The 17825-nt window shown below is 43.8% G+C and overlaps 1 protein-coding gene across 1 annotated transcript in view; it reads right to left on the bottom strand.

The window, feature by feature from the left end:
• The window catches only part of LOC143818411 (protocadherin-9-like), a 1862556-nt gene that overhangs the window by 775887 nt on the left and 1068844 nt on the right, over positions 1-17825 (bottom strand). The gene's annotated exons all lie outside the window — the stretch shown is intronic.

Below are 17825 nucleotides of genomic sequence, written 5' to 3'. Positions count from 1 at the left end.
GACCTGAAAATTACGTCACGGCTTGCTGTGATTGGTCGCGTCGCGGCCACATGGGCGGCACGCAACCAATCACAAGCCGTGACGTCACGGAAGGAAGTAAAAGCGCGCATTTTAAGCAAAGAACGCTGCCGGTTCCCTCGGTAAGGTCCAGGCTGCGTCGGAGAGGTGAGTATAGCAATATTTTTTATTTTAATTCTTAATTTTACACATTAATGTTGTTTTGATACCGATACCCGATACCACAAAAGTATCGGATCTCGGTATCGGAATTCCGATACCCGCAAGTATCGGCCGATACCCGATACTTGCGGTATCGGAATGCTCAACACTACTCACCACCTGTGAACATGACCCAATCCCATTCCACTTCACTCAAAACCTTAAACCAGTCTTCAACCCAAAACTAACCAACCAATTCAACCTGTCACTAACAATTTTATAAGGTTCACAATTTAATACAGATGCCAATAGCATGTTTACTATCCGGATAAATAGTACTTCACAAAATCTATAATAAGAAACTCCATGAGCCTAAATGATTTTAATAAAGGAAAAGGAGTGCTAACTTCATTAAAATTATACAGCTTATTAAGTACAATTAATAAATGAAATACACACAATTTTGAGGTAGACAAGGAATGATTCATGAATTCACCCAGGGAAAGATAGCCATGGAGAGAGGGGAGCGTGACTGATCACAATTAACCAATACGAATAAAGGTCTCATGTCAAAAGTGAAAGACATGAGAATCTCTTTAAATAAGAGTGAATAAGTCCAATACCTATCACTGGAATTCATAGGCACATGTTAGATTTGCTGCAACTGACTATTGTGACCCAAATTGGATAGAATAAATAGCAGCAGAACAGTAAAGTGCAAATTTTGACTCACCAGTGTGACATGAATTAGCCAATCAATGATGACAGTGTTTTAAAAAACCACAATTCCTTTATGTCATGCTGGATGAAGGATAAGTACATGCACAACAACGGGGAGAGGAAGCGGGAGCCCAAACACTAGAGAAGTGGGGAGTGGAGACCCCTAGGCACATCTATGATCAACCTTTCTGACCTAAATGTCACTATATAGGTTCTGCACCTATCACCGAGCAGGAACCTAATCCCTGCCTTTCCCTAGTGATAGGCCCAGGTTAGAGAGGGGATGGGGTTTCACTAGTCAGTCTTCACTGCAACTAAAGACAGAGAAGGTTGATGAAAGAGGGGAACACTTAGAGGATTGCTGGCGTGACATCTCAGTTCTCTTCTCAAGCTAAGAGTTCTCTGAGTAGGAACTAACCAACTGTTAGTACTTCCAACTAGACAGAGACAAGTACGAGCTAACACCTGCAACATGCTGCAGCGATTGAATGCATTTAAACCTACAGCACAGGTGTGTCATTAGCAGCAGAAGGTGGAGGTGGGTCCTAGAGGGAAAAGGATATCGCTCCAGAACAGAGATGCAAAAATCAAGAAGGTGCTTAAACTAATCGCAAAGACCTTCTACAGCCAGATCCAGGATGACTGTCTGTCACACCTGACAGATGAGTGACACTACCCCCTATTCTACGAGTGCCCTCTGGACACTCAAGATCCGGTTTCTCAGGATGAGAGGCATGGAATGGACGAACCAGGCTAGGTGCATTCACCTCTGATGCTGAAACCCACATCCTCTTTTTTTACCATAACCCCTCCAGTGCACCAAGTACTGCTGTGAACAACGCTGAAGCTGAGAATCAACAATCCTCGATATCTGGAACTCCAACTTACTATCAACAATGATTGGGGGTGGCAGCAGGTGAGAAGACTCAAGTGGTTCAACATAATTATTGAGCAGAGACCTGTGGAACTCATTGTGGACTTTAAGAGCCTGGAGTAACTGAAGACGAAAAGCTGCAGGGTTAATGACAGCAGTTATTTTATAAGGGCCAATAAACCTGGGTCCCAGTTTCCAGGAAGGATCTTCAACTTTATATTACTGGTAGACAACCACACAAAGTCATTCACACTTAGGTCCGGACCTGGGGAGCGTTTTCTGTCAGCTATACTTTTGTACCTGTCTCTCATGACCTTCAAATTACTCTGAACCCCTGCCACACTGAAGAGAATAACAAAGCAAAACATTTCTCCTCAGGATCCCCCGAAGCCCTTCCCTACTAAAAGTATCAATGTGGATGGAAACTGTATGCACCAAAGAAAAGTTACCTGCTGGTAGATTTCTGACAATGATTATTAGTAGCAAACTCAGCCATTGGTAAGAAAGATGCCCAATCCTCCTGGTTTTCGAAGCCAAAACACCTGACATAAGTCTCCAAATTTTGATTTGTGCGCTCCGTCTGACCATTCGACTGAGGATGAAAAGCAGAGATAACGGACAGCTTCTCCCCCAGTCGAACAGAATACAGAACAACTTCCAAAACTTAGAAACAAATTGGGTCCCTCAATCTGAGAGCACATTGGAGGGAACCATGTGAAGCTTCATGATATCATTAACAAAAACCTGAGCAAGAGTCTGGCATTTGGAAGTGCCGGTGAGGCGATGAAATCCACCATTTAACTGAACCTGTCCACAAAAACCAGGACCACAATCTTGCCTGCTGATACCAACAGGTCAGTAATAAAATTCATGGACAAGTGTGTAGTGGAAGAAGAGGACTAGACGTGATGGGTATCCAATGCTTTAGAATGCATGCAAACACTGCAAGTAGACACCAGCCACCAAACACTACAAGAAAGGAGGCCTGTGGTTGCCTTTTACCTGGATGACCAGCAAGTACAGAATTAGGATGTTCTCTAATTACTTTATAGTGCAAATCAGATGGTACAAATAACCTCCCCAAAGGGCAGGATGCTGGGGCATCCCTCTGAGCCTTCAACACCGCCTTCAAGCACGCCCCTTCTGAAAAATTGGTGCAAGGCCTTATGGTTACCACCACCAGGGAAGCTCTGGGACAAAGCTTTAGCCTTGGTGTTTTTAACTCCTGGACAGAAAGTGACAACAAAATTGAATCTAGCAAAGTACAGGGTCTGTCTAGCTCATCTAGGGATGAGACGTTTAGTCAGTTGAAGATATGACAGGTTCTTGTGGTCCATGATAACAGTACAAGGATGTACTGCCCCCTCCAATCAATGCCACCACTCCTCAAATGCCAATTTAATCACCAAAAGCTCCCTATTACCCACGTCATAGTTTCTCTCAGCCGAGGATAATTATTTTGAAAAGAAGGCCAGATGCCATTTACCTGGGGACTGACCCTGAGGCAACAGAGCTCCAACCCCCACCTCTGACGCATCCACTTCTTTGATAAAAGTCTAAGAAACATCAGGTTGACTGAGTATAGGTGCAGTGTCAAAACAACTCTTTAACCCCTTGACGTCCAATGGCAGGCAGAGTCCATCATTGAACACCTCCTCCTGTTTGATGCAGGCTCCGACGATGAGCCCGCAGCTTTTCAAGCACATTACAGCTGATCTGATCAGCTGACATGTGCCCCTAACAGCCAGGTGTGGAATCGTGATCTAACCGCGGCTGTTAATATGTTAAATGCCGCTGTCAAACTCTGACAGCGGCATTTAACTTGCAATCACAGGAAGTGCGTCATTATCTCCTCCCATCGACGCCCATGTCACATGACCGCGGGTCGCCAATTGGTTGGCATGACAACCCATGGTCAGCAGGAGACCCCTATGGTGGTCATAGCTGGATAGCTATAAGCACCACCCAGCGGACGGAGCTCATAGCAAGTGAGCATTTTTGCTACAGTGCCTTGCGAAAGTATTCGGCCCCCTGAAACTTCTCAACCTTTTCCCACATATCATGCTTTAAACATAAAGATTCCAAATATACATTTTTGGTGAAGAATCAACAACAAGTGGAACACAGTTGTGAAGTTGAACGAAATTTATTGGTTATTTTAAATTTTTGTGGAAATTCAAAAACTGAAAAGTGAGGCATGCAATATTATTTGGCCCCTTTAACTTATCACTTTGTTGCGCCACCTTTGCAAGTCGCTTGTGGCATGTCTCTACCAGCTTTGTACTTCGAGAGCCTGAAATTCTTGCCCATTCTTCCTTGGCAAACAGCTCAAGCTCAGTGAGGTTTGATGGAGATCATTTGTGAACAGCAATTTTCAGCTCTTTCCACAGAATCTCGATTGGATTGAGGTCTGGATTTTGACTTGGCCATTCTAACACCTGGATACGTTTATTTGTGAACCATTCCATTGTAGATTTTCCTTTATGTTTGGGATCATTGTCTTGTTGGAAGACAAATCTCCATGCCAGTCTCAGGTCTATTGCAGACTCCAACAGGTTTTCTTCAAGAATGGTCCTTCATTTGGCTCTATCCATCTTCCCATCAATTTTAACCATCTTCCCTGTCCTTGTTGAAGAAAAGCAAGCCCAAACCATGATGCTGCCACCACCATGTTTGACAATGGGGATGGTGTGTTAAGGCATCTTTGGAGCAGAACTGTTATGCCTATGGAATAGATTGTGCAAACAACTCTGAAGAATCACCCATCTGTGGTTCCCCACAGTCAGTTGAGCAGTTGGAGTGTTGTGACACGGGGAGAAACAAGGGTAATTGGGGTGCCACTTATGATGGGCTGTAGTGTGTGGATGTTAATGTGGAGGAAGAAGAGGAGAAGTCACTTGATGCAGTGCTTGCCATCCATAGGAGCACATTCTGTCCCTTATCTGCATAGCCATGGGCATACCCATGTGTGGCTGCCAAAGAAAGGGAGTCAAGTAGACCATCCAGTAAGAGAAGTTGTCAAAATGCTGCACAAAACAAACCTACTTCTCATCTCTCATATCATCCCTATCTCACAACACTAAACAGCTATTTAGTACTTTCAATTATCTCCTCGTCCCACAGCTGCCCTCCCTACCCACTCATCTCAGCTGAAAACTTTGCCTCATTCTTTAAGCAGAAGATTGACAACATGATGCAAAGCTTTTGCCTAAAGACCCTCAGCCCTTCCCCCTAACTACTCAGCTCTCCTCTTCCAAAACCAACTTCACCATCACAGAAATTCAACTTTCCTCTTTACTCTCCAAATCATGTCTCACCACTAGTGTTGAGCGATACCGTCCGATACTTGAAAGTATCGGTATCGGAAAGTATCGGCCGATACCGGCAAAGTATCGGATCTAATCCGATACCGATACCCGATACCAATACAAGTCAATGGGACTCAAGTATCGGACGGTATTCCTGATGGTTCCCAGGGTCTGAAGGAGAGGAAACTCTCCTTCAGGCCCTGGGATCCATATTAATGTGTAAAATAAAGAATTAAAATAAAAAATATTGCTATACTCACCTCTCCGACGCAGCCTGGACCTCACCGAGGGAACCGGCAGCCTTCTTTGCTTAAAATGCGCGCTTTTACTTCCTTCCGTGACGTCACGGCTTGTGATTGGTCGCGTGCCGCCCATGTGGCCGCGACGCGACCAATCACAGCAAGCCGTGACGTAATTTTCAGGTCCTCAATGCCTAATTCTAGGCATTCAGGAATTTAAAATTACGTTCCGGCTTGTGATTGGTCGCGTCGCGGTCACATGGGCGACGCGACCAATCACAAGCCGTGACGTCACGGGAGGCAGGAGACGCGCGCATTTTTAAAATTACGTCACGGCTTGTGATTGGTTGCGTGCCGCCCATGTGACCGCGACGCGACCAATCACAAGCCGGAACGTAATTTTAAATTCCTGAATGCCTAGAATTAGGCATTGAGGACCTGAAAATTACGTCACGGCTTGCTGTGATTGGTCGCGTTGCGGCCACATGGGCGGCACGCGACCAATCACAAGCCGTGACGTAATTTTAAAAATGAGCGCGTCTCCTGCCTCCCGTGACGTCACGGCTTGTGATTGGTCGCGTCGCGGTCACATGGGCGGCACGCAACCAATCACAAGCCGTGACGTAATTTTAAAAATGCGCGCGTCTCCTGCCTCCCGTGACGTCACGGCTTGTGATTGGTCGCGTCGCCCATGTGACCGCGACGCGACCAATCACAAGCCGGAACGTAATTTTAAATTCCTGAATGCCTAGAATTAGGCTTTGAGGACCTGAAAATTACGTCACGGCTTGCTGTGATTGGTCACGTCGCGGCCACATGGGCGGCACGCGACCAATCACAAGCCGTGACGTCACGGAAGGAAGTAAAAGCGCGCATTTTAAGCAAAGAACGCTGCCGGTTCCCTCGGTAGGGTCCAGGCTGCGTCGGAGAGGTGAGTATAGCAATATTTTTTATTTTAATTCTAAATTTTACACATTAATGTTGTTTCGATACCGATACCCGATACCACAAAAGTATCGGATCTCGGTATCGGAATTCCGATACCCGCAAGTATCGGCCGATACCCGATACTTGCGGTATCGGAATGCTCAACACTACTCACCACCTGTGAACATGACCCAATCCCATTCCACTTCACTCAAAACCATAAACCAGTCTTCAACCCAAAACTAACCAACCACTTCAACCTGTCACTAACAATTTTATAAGGTTCACAATTTAATACAGATGCCAATAGCATGTTTACTATCCGGATAAATAGTACTTCACAAAATCTATAATAAGAAACTCCATGAGCCTAAATGATTTTAATAAAGGAAAAAGAGTGCTAACTTCATTAAAATAATACAGCTTATTAAGTACAATTAATAAATGAAATACACACAATTTTGAGGTAGACAAGGAATGATTCATGAATTCACCCAGGGAAAGATAGCCATGGAGAGAGGGGAGCGTGACTGATCACAATTAACCAATACGAATAAAGGTCTCATGTCAAAAGTGAAAGACATGAGAATCTCTTTAAATAAGAGTGAATAAGTCCAATACCTATCACTGGAATTCATAGGCACATGTTAGATTTGCTGCAACTGACTATTGTGACCCAAATTGGATAGAATAAATAGCAGCAGAACAGTAAAGTGCAAATTTTGACTCACCAGTGTGACATGAATTAGCCAATCAATGATGACAGTGTTTTAAAAAACCACAATTCCTTTATGTCATGCTGGATGAAGGATAAGTACATGCACAACAACGGGGAGAGGAAGCGGGAGCCCAAACACTAGAGAAGTGGGGAGTGGAGACCCCTAGGCACATCTATGATCAACCTTTCTGACCTAAATGTCACTATATAGGTTCTGCACCTATCACCGAGCAGGAACCTAATCCCTGCCTTTCCCTAGCGATAGGCCCAGGTTAGAGAGGGGATGGGGTTTCACTAGTCAGTCTTCACTGCAACTAAAGACAGAGAAGGTTGATGAAAGAGGGGAACACTTAGAGGATTGCTGGCGTGACATCTCAGTTCTCTTCTCAAGCTAAGAGTTCTCTGAGTAGGAACTAACCAACTGTTAGTACTTCCAACTAGACAGAGACAAGTACGAGCTAACACCTGCAACATGCTGCAGCGATTGAATGCATTTAAACCTACAGCACAGGTGTGTCATTAGCAGCAGAAGGTGGAGGTGGGTCCTAGAGGGAAAAGGATATCGCTCCAGAACAGAGATGCAAAAATCAAGAAGGTGCTTAAACTAATCGCAAAGACCTTCTACAGCCAGATCCAGGATGACTGTCTGTCACACCTGACAGATGAGTGACACTACCCCCTATTCTACGAGTGGCCTCTGGACACTCAAGATCCGGTTTCTCAGGATGAGAGGCATGGAATGGATGAACCAGGCTAGGTGCATTCACCTCTGATGCTGAAACCCACATCCTCTTTTTTTACCATAACCCCTCCAGTGCACCAAGTACTGCTGTGAACAACGCTGAAGCTGAGAATCAACAATCCTCGATATCTGGAACTCCAACTTACTATCAACAATGATTGGGGGTGGCAGCAGGTGAGAAGACTCAAGTGGTTCAACATAATTATTGAGCAGAGACCTGTGGAACTCATTGTGGACTTTAAGAGCCTGGAGTAACTGAAGACGAAAAGCTGCAGGGTTAATGACAGCGGTTATTTTATAAGGGCCAATAAACCTGGGTCCCAGTTTCCAGGAAGGATCTTCAACTTTATATTACTGGTAGACAACCACACAAAGTCATTCACACTTAGGTCCGGACCTGGGGAGCGTTTTCTGTCAGCTATACTTTTGTACCTGTCTCTCATGACCTTCAAATTACTCTGAACCCCTGCCACACTGAAGAGAATAACAAAGCAAAACATTTCTCCTCAGGATCCCCCGAAGCCCTTCCCTACTAAAAGTATCAATGTGGATGGAAACTGTATGCACCAAAGAAAAGTTACCTGCTGGTAGATTTCTGACAATGATTATTAGTAGCAAACTCAGCCATTGGTAAGAAAGATGCCCAATCCTCCTGGTTTTCGAAGCCAAAACACCTGACATAAGTCTCCAAATTTTGATTTGTGCGCTCGGTCTGACCATTCGACTGAGGATGAAAAGCAGAGATAACGGACAGCTTCTCCCCCAGTCGAACAGAATACAGAACAACTTCCAAAACTTAGAAACAAATTGGGTCCCTCAATCTGAGAGCACATTGGAGGGAACCATGTGAAGCTTCATGATATCATTAACAAAAACCTGAGCAAGAGTCTGGCATTTGGAAGTGCCGGTGAGGCGATGAAATCCACCATTTAACTGAACCTGTCCACAAAAACCAGGACCACAATCTTGCCTGCTGATACCAATAGGTCAGTAATAAAATCCATGGACAAGTGTGTAGTGGAAGAAGAGGACTAGACGTGATGGGTATCCAATGCTTTAGAACGCGTGCAAACACTGCAAGTAGACACCAGCCACCAAACACTACAAGAAAGGAGGCCTGTGGTTGCCTTTTACCTGGATGACCAGCAAGTACAGAATTAGGATGTTCTCTAATTACTTTATAGTGCAAATCAGATGGTACAAATAACCTCCCCAAAGGGCAGGATGCTGGGGCATCCCTCTGAGCCTTCAACACCGCCTTCAAGCACGCCCCTTCTGAAAAATTGGTGCAAGGCCTTATGGTTACCACCACCAGGGAAGCTCTGGGACAAAGCTTTAGCCTTGGTGTTTTTAACTCCTGGACAGAAAGTGACAACAAAATTGAATCTAGCAAAGTACAGGGTCTGTCTAGCTCATCTAGGGATGAGACGTTTAGTCAGTTGAAGATATGACTGGTTCTTGCGGTCCATGATAACAGTACAAGGATGTACTGCCCCCTCCAATCAATGCCACCACTCCTCAAATGCCAATTTAATCACCAAAAGCTCCCTATTACCCACGTCATAGCTTCTCTCAGCCGAGGATAATTATTTTGAAAAGAAGGCCAGATGCCATTTACCTGGGGACTGACCCTGAGGCAACAGAGCTCCAACCCCCACCTCTGACGCATCCACTTCTTTGATAAAAGTCTAAGAAACATCAGGTTGACTGAGTATAGGTGCAGTGTCAAAACAACTCTTTAACCCCTTGACGTCCAATGGAAGGCAGAGTCCATCATTGAACACCTCCTCCTGTTTGATGCAGGCTCCGACGATGAGCCCGCAGCTTTTCAAGCACATTACAGCTGATCTGATCAGCTGACATGTGCCCCTAACAGCCAGGTGTGGAATCGTGATCTAACCGCGGCTGTTAATATGTTAAATGCCGCTGTCAAACTCTGACAGCGGCATTTAACTTGCAATCACAGGAAGTGCGTCATTATCTCCTCCCATCGACACCCATGTCACATGACCGCGGGTCACCAATTGGTTGGCATGACAACCCATGGTCAGCAGGAGACCCCTATGGTGGTCATAGCTGGATAGCTATAAGCACCACCCAGCGGACGGAGCTCATAGCAAGTGAGCATTTTTGCTACAGTGCCTTGCGAAAGTATTCGGCCCCCTGAAACTTCTCAACCTTTTCCCACATATCATGCTTCAAACATAAAGATTCCAAATATACATTTTTGTTGAAGAATCAACAACAAGTGGAACACAGTTGTGAAGTTGAACGAAATTTATTGGTTATTTTAAATTTTTGTGGAAATTCAAAAACTGAAAAGTGAGGCATGCAATATTATTTGGCCCCTTTAACTCATCACTTTGTTGCGCCACCTTTGGCTGTGGTTACAGCTGCAAGTCGCTTGTGGCATGTCTCTACCAGCTTTGTACTTCGAGAGCCTGAAATTCTTGCCCATTCTTCCTTGGCAAACAGCTCAAGCTCAGTGAGGTTTGATGGAGATCGTTTGTGAACAGCAATTTTCAGCTCTTTCCACAGAATCTCGATTGGATTGAGGTCTGGATTTTGACTTGGCCATTCTAACACCTGGATACGTTTATTTGTGAACCATTCCATTGTACATTTTCCTTTATGTTTGGGATCATTGTCTTGTTGGAAGACAAATCTCCATGCCAGTCTCAGGTCTTTTGCAGACTCCAACAGGTTTTCTTCAAGAATGGTCCTGTATTTGGCTCTATCCATCTTCCCATCAATTTTAACCATCTTCCCTGTCCTTGTTGAAGAAAAGCAAGCCCAAACCATGATGCTGCCACCACCATGTTTGACAGTGGGGATGGTGTGTTAAGGGTGTTGAGCTATGTTTCCTTTTAGCCAAACATATCGTTTGGCATTGTTGTCAAAAAGTTCGATTTTGGTTTCATCTGACCAGAGCACCTTCTTCCACATGTTTGGAGTGTCTCCCAGGTGGCTTGTTGAAAACTTTAAGCCACACCTTTTATGGATATCTTTGAGAAATGGATTCCTTCTTGCCACTCTTCCATAAAGGCTGGATTTGTGCAGTGTATGACTGATTGTTGTCCTTTGAACAGACTTTCAAACCTCAGCTGTAGATCTCTGCAGTTCATCAAGAGTGATCATGGGCTTCTTGGCTGCATCTCTGATCAGTCTTCTCCTTGTTTGAGATGAAAGTTTAGAGGGACGGCCGGGTCTTGGTAGATTTGCAGTGGTATCATACTCCTTCCATTTCAGTATGATCGCTTGCACAGGGCTCCTTGGGATGTTTAAAGTTTTGTAAATCATTTTGTATCCAAATCCAGCTTTAAACTTCTCCACAACAGTATCACGGACCTGCCTGTTGTGTTCCTTGGTCTTCATGATGCTCTCTGTGCTTCAAACAGAACCCTGAGACTATTACAGAGCAGGTGCATTTATACGGAGACTTGATTACACACAGGTGGATTATATGTATCATCGTTAGGCATTTAGGAAAACATTGGATCATTCAGAGATCCACAATGAACTTCCGGAGTGAGTTTGCTGCACTGAAAGTAAAGGGGCCGAATAATATTGCACGCCTCACTTTTCAGTTTTTGAATTTCCACAAAAATTTAAAATAACCAATACATTTTGTTCAACTTCACAATTGTGTTCCACTTGTTGTTGATTCTTCACCAAAAATTTACATTTGGTATCTTTATCTTTGAAGCATGTTATGTGGGAAAAGGTTGAAAAGTTCCAGGGGGCAGAATACTATTGAAGTAAGTAAAAATGTTTTAAAAATGTTAAAACATTTAAAAAAATAAAAGTTCAAATCACCCTCTTTTAACCCCATTCAAAATAAAACAATAAAAAATTCAAATAAACATATGTTAGGACTGGTGGAACGCACCAAATAAATGTAAAGATGGTAATAAGGTGCGTTCGCAGCCCGGGGTCCACCGTGCAGAGATGGAACCTGCTGCTAGGTAATGGCGGCACTATATGGCGGTACTACGCCAGAATAAACATGGGTTCCTTTACCCGGTATGTGCTGATGCGAACTCTGTTGCTTCATAGAGTCGCAGGGAAACAAAGGAAACGCTGTGCCTTGTTAGCAGTCACAGGGTGCAGCAGATGGACGCTAGTGTGATCCCTGAAATTCACCCCCACTATGCTGGTGATTGATCTCGCTCTGATCCTTGCTGGCTTTTGAGCCCGTGCCTGAGGACGCCGAGTCAGATGCTGAGATCAAGCGGGAGTTCCCATCCTACACTGACCGGTTGTCAGGACAAATTAAAGATTTACTGCACAGAAAGCATACAGCGCCGCTCTAGCAGACGCCACTAGCCACGGCTAGGAAAGCACACTAATTGCACATGGCGCTGCCCTTGCTTTCAATGCTGGTTTGATGCAGTAAAGATCATGCTCTTGTGTTAGGATAGCACTGTCAGGCTCCAACATTCGCAAGCATTCAAGAACACTAGGAATGGGAATGATTAAGGAGCATTCACCAGAACAGGCATGCATCCACACACACAAGATAACAGGTTTATACTAGCGCATGGGTGTGTGGCGATGTAAACGTTTTATAGCTGTAGCTCTCTGGGTCCTTCCTAGTGGTCCGATAGGAGCTGCCACAGGCCATGAGCATGTGACTCCCGACCTCCAATGAGAGGTCATCCCTTGGGCATGCTCAGAAGAAAAAAAGCAGGACTTAGTCCCAGGAGCGCCTGTTCATCGCTGATCAGTGCTGGTTACAATTACTGAGCCTGGTAGAGCAGCAGTACCCAAACGCACAGTATCTGAAAGAGCCAGGCACTGGGAACGGCATCTCTGCTGAGCAGGCTCCACTGCGGCTAGAGGAAAATGGGAGATCACAGTAGAAGTGGTTCGAGATTCCCCCTGTGCTGAGGCGGGAACTTGACACCTAACAACATGTATTTGGTATTGCCGCATTCAGAATCACCCAAACTATCAATATATAAAAGGAATTAATCCAATTGGTAAATGGCACAGCAAGAAAAAAATTTGAAATGCCAGAATTACTTTTTTTATGGTCTCTGCAACATTGTAATAAATTGCAACGAGCGATCAAAAAATCTTATACACACCAAAATAGTATCAATAAAAACTTCAGATCAGCATGTAAAAAATAAGCCTAGCAATGTTTGATGTCTGTGAAAATCTGTGTTTGATGACCTGGAAAATCATAATAGCAGGTGAGTATTAGCATTTAGTGAACATGGTAAAAGAAAAATCCAAAAAACAATTGTGGAATTGCACTATTTTTGCTATTTCACCCCATTTGGAATTTTTGTCCAGTTTTCCAGTTCATGGTATCTTAAAATGAATGGTGCCATGCAAACCTACAACTCTTTCCACAAAAATCAAGCCCTCACATGGCCATATTGGAGGAAAAATAAAAAAGTTATGGCCTTGGGAAGAAGGGGAGCAAAAAATGGAAGCTCAAATACAGAAACATCTCTGTTTCTTAAGGGGTTAAGGAAGAAAAAATCTGCTGATCAGCATCCGACCATTCCTTGTCATGTCAGTAAGGGGTTTGATCATTACCGAATAATTTTGAATAAACGTCCAGTAAAAATTAGCAAAACCCTATAGCTTCACAAGTATAGGTTCACCACCGGACTGTCCCCTTAAAACAGGAGCATTGTCCAGGAAAGAGGGCTCAGGAGAGGGCAGTCTTTCCCATCTATCCCACAGGCATCTATCCATACATATAGAAAATGACATGGCAGCCTCCAATGACTCAGGGGTTTCATACACTGCCAAAGAATCTTTTAACATTTCAGTAAGACCTTGACAAAATTGACTTCTAAGAGCCGGGTTATTCCATTTGGTATCAGTTGCAAACCTGCAGAATACAGAGCTTTAAGTCTCCACTGATCAATTCCCTTGCTGAAGGCGACGGAGCCTGGATTCAGCCAAGGAAATACAGTCAGGATCATTATAGATAAGGGCTAAAGCCCTGAAAAAACCTTCTACAGAGGGAAAACAAATAGAACCCTGTGGCAAAGAAAAATCCCAGTATTTAGGATCCTCTTCCAACAGTGAAATTAAAATTCCCACTCATTGCTTCTCATCATCAGAGGAGTAAGGATGACATTTAACCCCTTAACCCCCGGACTTTTTTTGGTTTTGCCTTTTAGTTTTTCACTCCCCTCCTTCCCAAGAGCCATAACTTTTTTAAATTTTCCATCAATATGGCCATGTAAGGGCTTTTTTTTTGGAAGGTGAGTTGTACTTTTGAATGACACCATTGGTTTTAGCATGAACTGTACTAAAAAACAGGAAAAAAAATCCAAGTGTGGTGAAATTGCAAAAAAGTGCAATCCCACACTTGTTTTTTGTTTGGCTTTTTTGCTAAGTTCACTAAATGCTAAAACTGACCTGCCATTATGATTCTCCAGGTCATTACGAGTTCATGGATGCCAAACATGTCTAGGTTCTTTTTTATCTAAGTGCTGAAAAAAAATCCAAAATTTGCTTAGAAAAAAAAATTGCACAATTTTCCAATACCTGTAGCGTCTGCATTTTTTGTGATCTTAGGTTGGGTGAGGGTTTACTTTTTGCATGCTGAGCTGACGTTTTAATGATGCTACTTTGGTGCCGATACAATCTTTAGATCGCCCGTTATTACATTTCAATGCATTGTTGCGGCGACCAAAAAATATTCTGGCATTTTGATTTTTTTCTCGCTACGCCTTTTAGCGATCCGGTTAATCATTTTTTTAATTGATAGATCGGGTGATTCTGAATGTGGCGATACTAAATATGTATATGTCAAAAAAAAGAGAAAAAGTAGAGCAGCACCACCTGCAGTAGAGATTCAATCTGTAATCAGTCTCAAAGACCATGAACCCGATGATATCGGGAGGTGCTCGCGTGTAAAGCAGAAGAAACCATGTAGTTTCACGGCTGTCGTCCTCCTTTGCTCACCTCACTCTTTGTTTTACTCCCCCGTGCCGTCAAGATGTTTTATCGTATGCTTCAATAAAGACAAGCCTTTACCACAGGATCGGTGAGTGTTGCCGCGTTTTGTCCTTTGATCGCTAAATATGTATATGTTTGATTTTATTGTTATTGTTTTATTTTGAATGGAGCGAAAGGGGGGTTATTTGAACTTTTATGTTTTTTTTTATTTTTTCAAATTTTTAATCACATTTTTTATTTTAAAATTGGCTTGCTTCAATACCCTCAATGGGAGGCTAGAAGCTGCCACTACTTGATCGGCTCTGCTACATAAAGGTGATGATCAGTTCACCTCTATGTAGCAGAATTACTGCACCGCTATGAGCGCCGACCACAGGGTGGTGCTCACAGCAATCTGGCATCAACAACTATACAGGTCTCTAGGAGACCTCTGGTTGTCATGCCGATGCACCGCTGACCCCGATCACTTAATGGGGGTCAGCAATGCGCGCATTTCCGGCCCAATGGCCAGAAGCGTGATTTAAATGCCACTGTCAGAGTTTGACAGTGGCATTTAACTAGTTAATAGGCATGTGCAGATCACAATTCCGCCCGCATCTATTGCGGGCACTTGTCAGCTGTTCAAAACAGCTGACATGTCGCAGCTTTGAGGTGGGCTCACCGCCAGAGCCTACATCAAAGCAAGGGTACTGAACTTGGACTTACTATTCCGTCAGAGGTCATAAAGGGGTTAAATACAGTTTACATGCTTCTTTAAATACAAAAAATCTGTCCCTACCTCCTGAAAACCTGTAGACAAGGGCAATTTTGGGTACAAGCTGAACCGGCCTACCCGCAGCGTTCCCCAGAGTACAAGCCTGCTGAACCTCAGAACGAAGGTTGCTTACCTCCCGTGACAACCTCTGCAGCTGCTCTGCCAGCACATAAACAGGATCTATGAACCCGGAGAAAAAAAACATAAAAAACACGCACAAAAAAAGTGTCAGTTTTTTCTTTTACAAAAGTATACGGCTGGTGGTAATGTCATGCTGAGTGAAGGATAACAGGAAGAGGGAGGGGAACCCAAACATTAGGGAAGTGAAGAGTGGAGATGATAGGAAGATCTAAGATCACCCTGTCTGCCCTAATCGTCCATATATAGGTTCTGCACCTATCGCTGAGCAGGAACCTAACCCTTGCCTGACCCTAGTGATAGGCCCTGGTTAGGGAGAGGTTGAGGTAGCACTAGTCAGTCCTTAGTACAACTAAGGGCAGAGAGGGTAGACAAACGAGGAGAACACTTAGCTTGAGAAGACAACTGAGATGCCACGCCAGCAATCCTCCAAGAGTCCTCGGAGAAGGAACTAACCGACTGTTAGTACAGCCAAGTAGACAGAGACAAGTAAGAGCTAACATTGGCACCATGCTGCAGCAACTGAATCCTACAGCACAGATATGTCATTAGCAGCAGAAAGTGGAGGTAACTGTTGGGTACAGAGGGAGAAGGATATCGCTCTATGACCAGAGTCACACTAGCATATAATATAGGGACGAGTGCTATGCGACAAAAAAAATCGCATAGCACTCGGACCAGTATTAATCTATGGGGAAACTCAGATCACCGTTTTTTTCTCGGGTGTTGTCAGCACGCGAGTGAAATAGCAGCATGCTGTGATTTAATGAGTATATCGGCTGAGTCTCGCAAATGCAAGTCTATTGGTGCGATTAAAAATTGGACACCACACGGACCATCAGTGTGACTTGCGAGAAATATGCACACATTTTCCTCATTTAAGCCTTGAACCATTAGATTCACTGGGGAAAAGCAGTGTGGAATGTAAAGCCATATGCATGTCATACTGATATCATACTGATACATAGATGCGAGCAAATCTCATCATTGCATTGCAAACGCATTACACATGGATGACCATACGGAGAACATTTGTGCGACTCTCGGCCAAGAGAAACGGACTGATTTTTAAAATGTTAAGTGTGACTGTCTGTCAAACCTGACACACCCGTGAATCTTTATTGCTGTACATGCTGTTTTTTTCTGTTTCTTATTTGAAATTGCAACATGTAAGTTGAAAAACAATATTTCATTATTGTATTACTTTGGACCACTAATTAAAAAATCCTGAATATATGACTATGGTGCATTTGAATTTATTTCTCAAGATATTGTACAGTCTATGAAAAAATGAAGGGGTGCCAATAATGGTAACCACCACTGTAAGGATTCAGAAATCTGCAGTCACATGGAGTAACTCTAGACTTTTATTAGAAGACAGAACCACCTCTTTAAAAAGTATCTCCTTCCAGTGAAAACATATCATAAATGCCATATTAAAAAAAATATTATAGAAAGGTTGAAATTATTAGTAACTTTTAGAATAGTTAAACTGTTGTTAAAACTGCTGCCCAGTTGAGGGGGTGCTATTATTATTATTATTATTGTTATACATTTTTTAAAGTGCCATTTATTCCATGGCGCTTTACATGTGAAAAAGGGGACAAATATAGACAAATATAATAAATATGAACAAAAAACAAGGCTCTAACAGGTACAGAAGGAGGGAGGACCCTGCCTTCGAGGGCTCACAGTCTGCAGGGGATGGGTGATGATACACTAGGAGAGAGTAGAGCTGGCTGTGCGGCATTTCAGTAGGTTGAGGATTGCCGCAGGCTGTAGGCTTGCCAGAAGAGGTGAGTCTTCAGGTTCTTTTTGAAGGTTTCTATATTAGGTGAGAGTCTGATGTGTTGGGGTAGAGAGTTCCAGAGTATGGGGGAAGCACGCGAGAAGTCTTGGATGCGGTTGTGGGAAGAAGAGATGAGAGGGAAGTAGAGAAGAAGATCTTGTGATGAATGAAGGTTGCATGTAGGTAAGTACTGGGAGACCATGTCACAGATGTATGGAGGAGACTGGTTGTGGATGGCTTTGCATGTCATAGTAAGGGTTTTGAACTGGAGTCTCTGGATGATAGGAAAAGAGTGAAGGGCTTGCCATAGGAGAGAGGCTGGGAAATAGTGGGGAGACAGGTAGATTAGTTGGGCAGCAGAGTGTAGGATGGATTGGAGTGGTCCCAGAGTGCTAGAGGGGAGGCCAGAGAGTAGGAAGTTGCAGTAGTCAAGGCGGGAAATGATAAGGGCGTGCACTAGTGTTTTTGTGTTTTCGTGGTAAAGGAATGCACGGATCTGGGAAATATTTTTGAGTTTGAGATGGCAG

The sequence above is a fragment of the Ranitomeya variabilis genome, chromosome 3, assembly GCF_051348905.1.
Source record: "Ranitomeya variabilis isolate aRanVar5 chromosome 3, aRanVar5.hap1, whole genome shotgun sequence".
In the NCBI taxonomy this organism is placed as follows: domain Eukaryota; kingdom Metazoa; phylum Chordata; class Amphibia; order Anura; family Dendrobatidae; genus Ranitomeya; species Ranitomeya variabilis.
The sequence above is the reverse complement of the archived record's forward strand: the minus strand, read 5'-3'. Positions and strand labels throughout refer to the sequence as shown.